This window comes from Chiloscyllium plagiosum, chromosome 26 (assembly GCF_004010195.1).
Source record: "Chiloscyllium plagiosum isolate BGI_BamShark_2017 chromosome 26, ASM401019v2, whole genome shotgun sequence".
NCBI classification, from domain to species: Eukaryota; Metazoa; Chordata; class Chondrichthyes; order Orectolobiformes; family Hemiscylliidae; genus Chiloscyllium; species Chiloscyllium plagiosum.
This window is the reverse complement of record NC_057735.1, coordinates 4,083,825-4,096,149: the sequence shown is the minus strand read 5'-3', so window position 1 is coordinate 4,096,149 and position 12,325 is coordinate 4,083,825. Positions and strand designations below refer to the sequence as shown.

The window sequence follows — 12,325 nt, the reverse complement described above, 5'->3', positions numbered from 1 at the left end:
CATAAAAAAATTGAATACTGAAGCAGGTTTAATGTGTTGAATGGCCTATTCTTTTTCCTCTGCTTCTACGTTTTTGTGTGGGGAATGAGCCTGGACAGATGATCGAAGTTTCAGTGGGGGAGCATTTTGGGAACTGTGATCATAATTCCATTAGTTGTAAGACAGCTATGGAAAAGGATAAGACTGGTCCTCAGGTGAAAGTGCTAAGTTTGGGAAAGGCTAATTATGACGGTATTAAGCAGGAACTGGAAAAATTGGCTTGGACTAGCTGTTTGAAGGTAAATCTGCATCTGACCGGTAAAAGTCTTTTAAAAGCCAGTAGACCAGAGTTCAGGGTCAGCAAGGTGGGCTTGTATCTATTGGAGTTTTGAAAAATGTGCAGGCCAGGTGGATTAACCAGCAGTACAGGGGTTGGGTCAGAGTTGGATCTGGGTGGGATGCTCTTCAAGGGGTTAGAGTGGAATTGATGGGCCAAATGGCCTGCTTCCACAATGTAGGGATTTGAACTGTTTCTCTCCCCCAATCACCACGACCGTTTTTTTGTTTTTAGCTACTGGTAAATCACCTGAATAGTCCATTCGGTATTTACATACAAACCCGGCTTTGGACACTGAAAAACCATGAAAGTAAGGGGGACAGGGCTAAATCAAAACAGAACTGGGCGGGGGGAGATAAAATATCCCTGCAGAGCCCACCTCTCTCTCAAGAGTGCTCCCTCCGCAAGGACAGCCGATAACGAACACAGCCTGTAACGTTTTGCAGTGCAGCAGATCAGCTTCACATATGGCAACCCTGTATCCTAGCAGAATCTGCTGCTTATGTACATTCATTTGTACAGGTCTCTGTGGTTCACAGCGAATGTCACATTATAAACTCTGGCCTGCACAATTCTTTTGGTTCAAGGTAAATTATCAGTTCACAAGCCCAAGCAGAAATTGCTGGAAAAACTCAGTCGATCTTTGGCGTTGTCTTTTGAAATGATCAGCTCCACTTGGTATCATTTTCCAACACGCTTTCGCCTCCCTCCCTGTGGTGTTGGCTGCGGGTGTATGAGCAGAAACTAGAAACCAATTTTTGCAGACTGATGGAACCGGAGTTATTTTTAGGGTGTTGCATTGTTCCTGGTCCTTTTGTTAAGTTTATGACTAATGCTTGTGGATTTGCGACGATTAACATTCATCAGATCAGTCATGTGTTCCCAGCAGCTCCGCCCAATGAGCAGATGACAGTACATGGACCCTGCCGAGGGAGCCCAGGCATGGGCTGAAGGTTCGGTGAGTACCTGAGCCACTATTGCTGCACTGCATTGTGGAGAGGAGGTTAGCCTCAAAGTGACAGAGCACTTACCTATCCAGATCCCCAGTGGCAGCAAAAACAGAGGGATCTGTAACCACAAAGTCTGGCTTTCGGCAATGGAAAATATTTACCAGCAGTGTCCCCATCAGCAAGTCATTTAAGGCATTCATTCGAAATTTTAAAAATTGGAACCGTTCCTAAATTTGGAAACCAGGGGTTTAATGCAGCTAGAAAAGCTGAAAGTGTGTTGCTGGAAAAGCGCAGCAGGTCAGGCAGCATCCAAGGAGCAGGAGAATCGACGTTTCGGGCATGAGCCCTTCTTCAGGAATCCTGAAGAAACGTCGATTCTCCTGTTCCTTGGATGCTGCCTGACCTGCTGCGCTTTTCCAGCAACACATTTTCAGCTCTGATCGCCAGCATCTGCAGTCCTCACTTTCTCCCAGAAGAGTTTAATGTAGCTAAACTTGTCTTTTGTCCAATTAGATGGTTCTTATTTGTAATCTCACCAGAGAGGTCAAATCCCTGTCCTTCTATTAGTGGGAATTCACAGAGGGTCAGAGAAAACGTTTGTTTCATCTCGTTCCTTATTCCCTGTCCGTTGCTGTTCAATTTGCTGTTGGTGCTATTTAACCGCACAGTTATAACTGACTTTTATGCTCCTGTGATGCGTTTCCATGCACCAACTGTTCTGGATGTTACAAGCAATTAGTGTTACAGGTGTCAACTATCACTGTGAATCCCTCTCAGGAGAGGGCTCTTGAGGCACAGTTAGAGTTTCCCTACCTCTGAGCTAAGAGACCTGTATTCAAGTCCTACCTGTAATAACATCCCTGCACAAGTTGAAGAGAAATATTTTGCCTCTCAGAGTCGGAAGTTGGTGGTTCAGTTCTATTCTAGAGAGTTTGAGCAGGACCGTTCGTTTCAGTGCTCCCATTACAATCAGTGATGCCAGAGGGCCCCAGCCCTGACCCAACTCTGAGAGGAGAAAGTGAGGTCTGCAGATGCGGGAGATCAGAGCTGAAAATGTGTTGCTGGAAGAGCGCAGCAGGTAAGGCAGCATCCAGGGAACAGGAGAATCGACGTTTCGGGTATAAGCCCTTCTCCTGAAGAAGGGCTTATGCCCGAAACGTCGATTCTCCTGTTCCCTGGATGCTGCCTGACCTGTTGCGCTCTTCCAGCAACACATTTTCAGCTCCCAACTCTGAGAGACAGACCGGGCCAGTTCCAGGAAAGGCTTTGTCCTTAACCTAACTCCACATGAGATTCCTGTGTAAAGCCAGGGTTTGACACATTGAGCATTAGTTGAGATTCCAGCCCATGGTTATAATGTCAGACCAGCAGAGTGACGGATCACGATTGAACCCAGTGAACCTGATATTAATGTAGAAAATATTTGCAGCCCCTGTGCATTGTTTGCACAAGTTCTCTCTGTACTGTTTAACATTCAGAACACCCACGGAATTATGGGGTACAGTAGCATAGTGGTTATGTTACTGGGCCTGTAATCCCCAAGAATCCCTCGTAAACAATTGTTCAATTGCCACTATTAGCATGAAGCTACTAAACTGTTGGGGACTGGTTAGCTTGGATGGCAGGTTTGTTAAGTAGCATGACTCCAACAGCTTGGGTTCAGTTCCTACACCAACTGAGGATACCACGAAGGTCCCACTTTTCATCCTGTCCCCTTGCCTGAGACATAGTGACCTTCAGGTTAAAGCACCACCAGTCATCCCTCTGTAATGAGAGAGCAGTCTGGTAGGATTGTAGCAACTTTACTTTTCACTAGACGGTTGTAAAAATCCAACTTGTCCACAACTATACTTCTGAGAAGGGAATCTGCTGACTCTGTTCAATCTAGCCTTTACCTAACTTCAGATCCACAGAAATGTGGCTGATTTTTAACTGTCCTATGAATTGTCCTGACAGAGAATGCAATTGCATTTAACACGGTACCTCCTCCTCAGGGCAATAAATTGTCCAGGTTTAGTGACTGAATAAAGAGTGTATTCCATATATTGTTCAAAACTTTGCAACTTGAAATTTATGTTACATCTCAGACTCATAGGGTTTAAGTGCACCCTGTTAAAAACCAGAAATTGGTCAAAGGATCTGAAATTACTTTGTTACTGAATTGTAATGGAACACATATTGAATAAACTTAAATGAACATCACATTAGAAAGACCAATCTTGGATATTACTTATTGGAGATAGGGCACTGAGTCACATACAACTTAAAGCTCAGAGTAAGCTATAAATGTTGTGTTCAGTCCGGAATGTCCCATCTACAAGCCAATTGTTGAGCAAGAAATTTCTGTTGGTTAACTTCATCTTTTGACTTCTTGTAGTAAGAGGGAGGGAGGTGATGGTATTATTGCTGGGCTATTAATTCCAGAGACGAAAAGTGTGGCACTGGAAAAGCACAGCACGCCAGGCAGCATCTGATGAGCAGGAGAGTTGATATTTCAGGCTTAAGCCTTTCATCTATACCTAAAACGTCAACTCTACTGCTCCTCAGACGTTGCTTGATCTGCTGTGGTTTTCCAGTGCCATAATTTTCAACTCTGACTTACCAGCATCTGCAGTCATCACTTTCTGTCTGTTGATCCAGAGACCCAGGTAATATTCTGGAGAACCAGGTTCAAATCCCACTATGGTAGATGGTGGAATTTAAATTCAAAACAAATCTGGAATTAAGAGTCTAATGATGGCCATGAATCCATTGTCAATTGTTGGGAAAATCCCATCTGGTTCATTAATGTCCTTCGGGGAAGGAAACTGCCATCGTTACCTGGTCTGGCCTAGATGTGACTCCAGACCCACAGCAATGGGGTTGACTCTTAATTGCCCTCTAGGCAATAAATGATGGCCTGGCCTGCGACACACTCATCCCATTAATGAATAAAAAAAGGTAAAGTTGGAGTGGTTTCAGGGGTACAGGCAATTGGAAAATAAATGGCGGGGCAAGGGATGTGTAAAATGCCAGGATTGAAGTGTACAAATATTTTGGGGGTTTGTAGGGCTAGAGGAGGTTGTCTAGATTGATTAGAGCAAGGTCATGGAAGGATTTGAAAAGAAGGAAGTGAATTTTAAAATCAAAGCATAATGATCTTGGGGCCAGAGTAGTTTGCTGCATGTCCTCCTGTCTGTCTCTCTTTATTTGCAGATCCTTTTCTGGCCCTATATCACTTCTTCCAACTTTTCCCATTTTGTTTGAGGTCTCTACCATGCTGGTTCTCCATCTCTTCTTGTCAATCACCCTTTCATCTTCCAATCCCATTATGTTGAACTCTTCCAGCACCACACAATTCCATCTGATCATAAGCCTTCCTGTCCTCCTTTCAGGCTGTCCCAGGTACATCAATCACCACACCACATTGCCCTGCGCTCTCTGCAATAAGTGTCCACGACATTTCAATCTCTTATTGGCTAATTTTCTTGATCCTCCCTGCATCTCCCAACCCCCGATGCCCTGGTTCTGGATTTGTCCTCTGTTGTTACTCCACACAGCCATTTCATTAGTAGATAGTTATGGCCCTCTCCTTTTGGTCTTGACTAGTTTTCTGTCGAGAAATAACCAGGCCACTCTCACAGTGCAAATTGCAGACTTTTCCTTTCAGTTTCAGCAAGACTTCCCAATCACATAACATTTCACTGGACTCTCGGAGAACCCTCTGGTGTCCTTTGAATTACATCACTGGATCTTTATCTTGTACCCTCAGATCATCTCTGGCCATTGATGAAATCTTTCTTAAAAAGGTCCAAAAACAATATTCCCCATTGACTATGCACATGCACCCTGGAAGGTACAGTGCAGACAGACAGCTATCATCTTTAGGGCACCATTTCTATCACTGTCCTTTTGGCTGGTTGTCTTATTTTAAGTGTGCCTTTCTGTTCTTTTTATCTACCTCTGATTCACAACCTCTCTCTATTTTTATCTGTCTTTTCCAATATCTATTGCTTTGATTCTGTGTCGTTTTATCCCACCCTTTCTCTGGGTCTCTCTCCCTTACGTTCTGTTTCCTATTATGTCAGTACTTGATGGGCACGGGGGATTGTGTTTAGTTCATAACTGAATATGGTGTGTGGACTGTTTCTATTTCTCTGTCCTTGCAGCCAGGCCAGACGTTAGACAGGATTACATTACAAACAGCAGGAGGTGCTTGGACTTCAGGCTATTCGCAACAATCCAGTTTGAACTCTGTGAGCTGACAGCTGATTGCATTGTTACAAAGGAGAGAGAGGAGAGAGAGAGAGAGAGAGAGACTGACTCTGACCGACCAATGGGGTTTGTGAGTCAGTGCTCTTTTCATGGGGCAGGTTCAATTGCAACAGCTGGGACTCGAGTGCGTTTCAGTTCTCGGACACAGCAAAAATCAAACAGCAATCCTCTCCCTCTCATCGTACAAAATCTCTTATACATTTATTTCTGTTCACTGTGCAAATGTTGCTCATACCTCTTCCTTGATACTGATCTTATATTTCATACTCTCTCCCAATTTATCACTCTGTCTTTCGCTGTCTATCTCACTACATCAACGTGCCTTTATATCCATTTTTTCTCACTCTCTCTCACTCGTTCTTCTCATCTCTTCCTCTGTTTACATGCAGTTATCTGCCCTTCATTTCTCCTTCATTCTATCTCTGTGAATCTCTCTCCATTTGTACCTGTGACAGTATTGTCTCCAAACATAATGGAGTATCACAATTGTCATAAACGTCTCATCAGTTTGATGCTGACACTGCAAGTTATTGCACCAAATATGACCACGCAATTTCACAGCACATTCAGCAGGTACGAGTGGGAAAACATACAGTCCCTGCCCAAATCCATGACTGTTTCTTACACAAAAATAGAAATTGCCAGAAAAGCTCAGCAGGTCTGGCAGCATCCATGGAGAGAAATCAGAATTAACATTTCGGGTCGAATGATTCTTCCTCAGAACCCAACCTGATTTCTCTCCACAGATGCTGCCAGACTTGCTGAGTTTCTCCAGCAATTTGATTGCAATTGTATTGGTCATGGGTAGGAAAGAGGACAAGACCTGGAGCTCTTGTTATTATAGCTGAGACTGTCCAGAGATCAAATCAAGCTGTCCATAACTACAAGATAGGTAGATGGAGAAAATATATATTAACTGGTCAGTCACCAGAAAGAATTAATTTAAGATTATCACCAAAATGGGCAAAAGGAGAAGTCAACATAATGTTTTATACAATGGGTTATAACACACTGGAACATTGACTTCCTGAGCAGAATCTATGATGGAAGAAGAATTAACTATCATTTTTGTTTGAGGAGTGTAGCTAAGTCACTGCATAAGAAAAAACTTAGAAGATGTGGAGAAAGAACAGTGATTGGCATCCTTAAAGGCCAGAGAGTATAATCACACTGTGACATGTTTACATTTGACATTTCCATTTTAATTAGGGAAATAGAAATTTAAGATTAATGGGTCAATATAATTTCACCAGAAAACTATCAGGAATATCCTTGGGGAGGTGTGGTGGCTCAGTGGTTAATACCGCTCTCTTCACAGCGCTAAGGACCCAGGTTCAATCCCACTCTTGGGCAAATGGCTGTGTGGAATTAGAGAGATTCTACCTTTGTCTGTGTTTCCTCTCACAGTCCAAAGATGTGCAGGTTAGATGGGGTGGCATGGTGGCTCAGCAGTTAGCACTGCTGCCTCACAGCGCCAGGGACCCAGGTTCAATTCCCGCCTTGAGCAACTGTCTGCATGGAGTTTGCACATTCTCCCCGTGTCTGTGTAGGTTTGCTCCGGTTTCCTCCCACAGTCCAAAGGTGTGCAGGTCAGGTGAGTTGGCCATGCTAAATTGCCCATAGTGTTAGGTGCATTAGTCGGATAAATGTAGGAGAATGGGTCTGGGTGGGTTTGTCTTTGGAGGTTCAGTGTGGACTTGTTGGGCTGAAGGGCCTGTTTCTACACTGTAGGGAATCTAATTTAAATTGCCCCTAGTGTATAGGGATGTGTAATTTGTTGGTTTAGCCATGAGAAATGGGGGTGTGGGTCTGAGTGGGATGCTGTTCAGAGGGTTGATGTAGACCTGATGGGCTGAATGGTCTGTTTCCACACTGTAGGGGTTCTATTATTTTATGATATCATTTGCACATGTAAATTTCCAAGCTACCTCAGTGAAAGTAGGAGCAGCTCCTTGTTTGTAGAATTCTTGATATTGTACAAAACGATTAAAAGAGGTGGTTGGTGGTCAGTGAATAGAAACTGGTTGCAGGAGTAAGCCATTTGGCCCTTCAGTTCTGCCATTCAGTATAATTATGACCGATCATACACCTCAATGTCACACTCCTGCTTTTTCCCTATACCCCTCGGTGTTTTTCAAATCTATAAAAAAAACTTACTGGAATAATATATCCAGTGAAAAGCAAGAAAAATGAAAGGTTTTCATTCACATAGTAACTTTGATAACCTGCAGATGTCTTGAAATATTGTAGCCAATGAAATGTAAGTGCTGTTGTAATGTAGGAAACAGAGCAGGCAATGTTTACGCAGCAAGGTCCCATAATGTGATAATATCCAGGTTATCTACTTTTTAATGATGATGGTTGAAGGATAAATATTGTCGAATAACCTGAGGAGAATTGTTCTATCCCCTTTTTATATACAATGTGGAGGTGCCAGTGTTGGACTGGGGTGGGCAATGTCAGAAGTCACACAACACAGGGTTATAGTCCAACAAGTTTATTTGAAATCACAAGTGTTCAGAGCGCTGCTTCTTTCTCTGAGATTTGAAATAAATGTTTTGGACTATAACCTGGCTTCGTCTGGCTTCTGACTTTATCCTTTTGTATAGTGTGATGAGATTTTTTACATCCACCTGTGAGGGCAGGTGAGATCTCGGTATAAAATCTCATCGCAAAGATAGCAGTCTTTGGCAATGCAGCTCCCCTAGTACGACACTGGAATTTAAATTATATTAGATTCCCTACAGTGTGGAAACAGGCCCTTTGGCCCAACCAGTCCACACTGACCCTCCAAAGAGTAGCCCAGTCAGACCCAGATCCATTTTCCTCTGACTAATTGACCTAACACTATGGGCAATTTAGCATAGCAAATTTAGCTGACCTGCACATCTTTGGACGTGGGAGGAAACCCACGCAGACACCGGGAGAATGTGCAAACTCCACACAAACAGTTGCCCGAGGCTGGGATCAGAACCAGGGACCCTGGTGCTGTGAGGCAGCAGTGCTAACTGCTGAGCCATTGTGCCACAGATTTTTGTGTTCAGGTAGTAGAGGAACTTCAATGTGGAGAAGTGTGAGGTGATATGTTTTGTTCACGTGAGCATGGAGAAATGAGCTATAGTAAAGGGTAGCACTCTAAAGGGAGGGCAGGAATGGGGAGAACTAGATGTATATGTGCATTAGTCTTTACAGGGTAGGTGAAGAAAGTTTTTAACCAAAAAAATCAGCATCCTAGGCTTTATTAATAGAAGTATACAGAACATAAAAAAGAATGCTGAACTTGTATAAAACACTTGTTAGACCTTACCTTAGGGAAGGTGATGGCCGAGTAATATTAACACTGGACTATTAATCTGGAAACCCAGGTTCAAATCTTGCCATGGTAGATGGTGGAATTTGAATTCAATAAACACCTGGAATTAAATGTCTAATGATGACCATGAATCCATTGCTGATTGTCATGTAAAAATCTATCTAGTTCACTACTGTCCTTTAGGGATGGAAACTGCCATCCTTACCTGGTCTGGCCTAGATGTAACTCCACACCCACAACAACGTAGTTGACTCTCAATTGACTCCTCCTTTTCCCCATTTTGGTTCAATTAGGAATGGGCAATAAACGCTGACCAAGTTAGTGATGCTCACATCCTGTAAATGAATTTTGTAAAAATTGGAGTTATTGTGTGCAGTTTTGGGCACTGCACCTTGGGAGGGATGTTAAAGTATTAGAAAGAGTGCAGAAAAAGTTTCTGAGCATGATCAACAGAAAAAAAACAGAAATTGCTGGAAAGGCTCAGCAGCATCTCTGAAGAGAAATCAGAGTTAATGTTTCATTTCCAGTGATCCTTCCTGACATGATTCCAGGGATGAGAGATTACAGTTCCCAGGAATGATTGGGTTGGGATTTCTTTGTTCTTTGAAGAGAATTTTTTTTTTGGTGGGGGGGGGAAGTTTTGATAGAATTTGCCTCAACCATGATGGACCCAGACACAGTAGTTAGGGAGAAACTATTCCTAGTCATAAAAGAATTAGGAACCAGAGAGCACAGTGTTATAATCAGATCTGGGTGAAGTTCCCTAATTTAGGAAAGTTCTATCCCAAATTGTTAACTCCTGGGTAAGGAGGAATGATCCAACTCCCATTCTTTATTCAGCTGCCCCATCAATTAGTTACAACAAGGTTAATGAGAAAGGATTCCTTCCCAACTGGATAGCCTTCTCCCAGATCCAAGTGAATTCATAATTTAAAAGGAGCTAATTTAACCAGGCTTTCTTGGGTTAGTGAAATAATGAGTTTTATTAGCTACTAAACTGGCAAAGAAATAATAACGCAACACACATGAATGGATTAGAATGAGAAATCAGTCCAAAAAGATAAAAGTTAAAATAAATAGGTTTCTCTCTGGGTCATTTGTGAAGTGTGGATAGTGGAGCATTGATAGTTAAGCAGTTGATTTTGGGTTTCTTGACTTTGTTGGTCAGCTGAAATTCTTTTGCCTTGGTTCAAGGCTTTTAGCATTCAAAGCAATAGAAGCCTTTACCTGGAATGCAGAGCAACTAGTTCTTAGCCTGTGTGACTTTCACAGCACATGTGTGCTCAAACATGGGCTAATATACATGAGCATCGGCCCATAAGCACACACAGACCAGGGCTAGAATGTACTGTTAGCCCCTTTCTTCCATTAAGGAGAAAACACAAAGATGTCTCCCACCCAGCCTGCTGCCTTTTCTCCCATCATGTTCGCAGTTAGTGATTTAGGAGACTACAGATCTGCTTGTCATGCATTTCTCCCTTTAAACCTTCCTCGATACTTTCAGGTGTGACAGTCCAAGGTTCCTTTCCAGGCAGCCACTGAATTTTGTTTCAGAGTTAGCTTTTGGTTACATCTCTTTTTTAAAACTATACATGGTAATTAAGAGTTCAGTATGTCCCTAAATAATACAGGGTTATGATCCATCATCATGACAATAGATATTTCAATGCCATTTGCATATCTTTCACACATTGGGTAGCTAGGATCAAGAACACATTGCCTGGAAGTGTGGCAGAGGCAGGTTGAATCAAGGCATGCAAAATGGTGGTTCGATGACAATCTGAACAGAAACAATGTCCATGGTTACAAGGGAAAAACTGAAGATTGGCATCAGGTTATTATGGATCAGTGGTGCTGGAAGAGCACAGCAATTCAGGCAGCATCCGAAGACAGGCAAAATCGACGTTTCGGGCAAAAGCCCTTCGAGAGCCAGTGTGAATATAATGGACCAAATGGCCTCTTTTGACACTGTAACAATTCTGTGATTCTGTGAAAACTGGAATCTGAACTTTTACATGAAACCTTCAGGCTCAGAGCCAAGTGTGCTACCAGCTGAATTGTGGCTGGCACATTGACAAAGGTTGAAAAGATCATATTTGTCGTTATAAAATTGGATTATTTGTCTTCAGGAGAAACTATACAGTGAAACGCCAAGTGTTTTCATCCCCTGGTGTTTGGAGGAATGCTCTGTGGACATTTCGAAAGATGTTGGGCAGGTTTCATTTCAGTTCTATTCCCAGCTGACTTGTCCAACCGGAGAATTACTTTGTCTATTTATTTGTATTCTAAGTTCGGGACCTCATGGGTCTGAGCTTTAACTCAGCAAGCAGCTGTCTATTTTCACAGCACCCAGTCATACACATAATCTGTCAGTTGTATGATGATAATTTGTCATGGTCTTCAATGCCTGGATCATCTGGATATGTCAAGCAGCTAATTATGTTCCATAGCATAAACCTGAGAAACATTGATGTTATTCACCATTGGCCATATCTCCGGTTTTGGTTGTCATTCTCAAATTCCGGTAAAATATGTCCCTCCATAAGTTGAAATCAATTCACAAAGTTACAAGTAAGAAAAGCATTTTTTTTTGGTAAATCAGTTCATCTAACGGCACCTGTAAAAGATTGGATCATTCTCCACATTTTGTGCTTCCCCCCCACTCTCCTCACCCTTCAGTTTACAGCCTTTTGTCACCCTATCTCTGGACCGAGTTCATGCTCTCCTCCACCCTCTCAATCTTGTGCCAGTCTTTTTACTTTTCAATAACTTCCCCCAATTCTCACAACCTCCAGCATTGATATTCTCATCTTCCTGCTGTTTCCTCAAATTATTTTCTCCGGGATGTCTCGTATCAGTCCAATTTTTCTTAGGGTGTACTCTGCCCAGATGGTCTATCTTTTCCTAATTGCATCCAATTAATTGCTTTGTTCATTCACTCATTCATTATTTGTTACTTCTCATCTTTCGATTCCAGCCTCAGGCAACTGTCTGTGTGGAGTTTGCACATTCTCCCCGTGTCTGCGTGGGTTTCCTCCGGGTGCTCCGGTTTCCTCCCACAGTCCAAAGATGTGCAGGTCAGGTGAATTGGCCATGCTAAATTGTCCATAGTGTTAGGTACAATAATCAGAGGGAAAAGGGTCTGGGTAGGTTACTGTTCGGAGGGTAGGTGTGGACTTGTTGGGCAGAAGGGCCTGTTTCCACACTGTAGGGAATCTGGTCTGATCTAATCTGATCTTTTCTTTCTCACTCAAATTCACATTTCAAAGTCATTTACCAAATTGGTTTCTTTCTGTGTAAAAACAAGGACTGCAGATGCTGGAAACCAGATTCTGGATTAGTGTTGCTGGAAAAGCACAGCAGGTCAGGCAGCATCTGAGAAGCAGTAAAATCGATGTTTCGGGCAAAAGCCCTTCATCAGGAATACAGGCAGAGTGCCTGAAGGGTGGAGAGATAAATGAGAGGAGGGTGGGGGTGGGGAGAAAGTAGCAT

General features: G+C 42.8%; 1 protein-coding gene across 2 annotated transcripts in view; it reads left to right on the top strand.

The window, feature by feature from the left end:
- The first annotated feature begins 1,248 nt into the window (after window positions 1–1,248).
- wnt2bb (wingless-type MMTV integration site family, member 2Bb) overlaps window positions 1,249–12,325 on the top strand; it is a 143,490-nt gene continuing 132,413 nt past the window's right edge. For both annotated transcript variants that reach the window (XM_043716369.1, XM_043716368.1), the window contains exon 1: window positions 1,249–1,274. The gene's annotated coding sequence lies outside the window, so the exon portion shown is untranslated. The remainder of the gene's footprint in view (window positions 1,275–12,325) is intronic.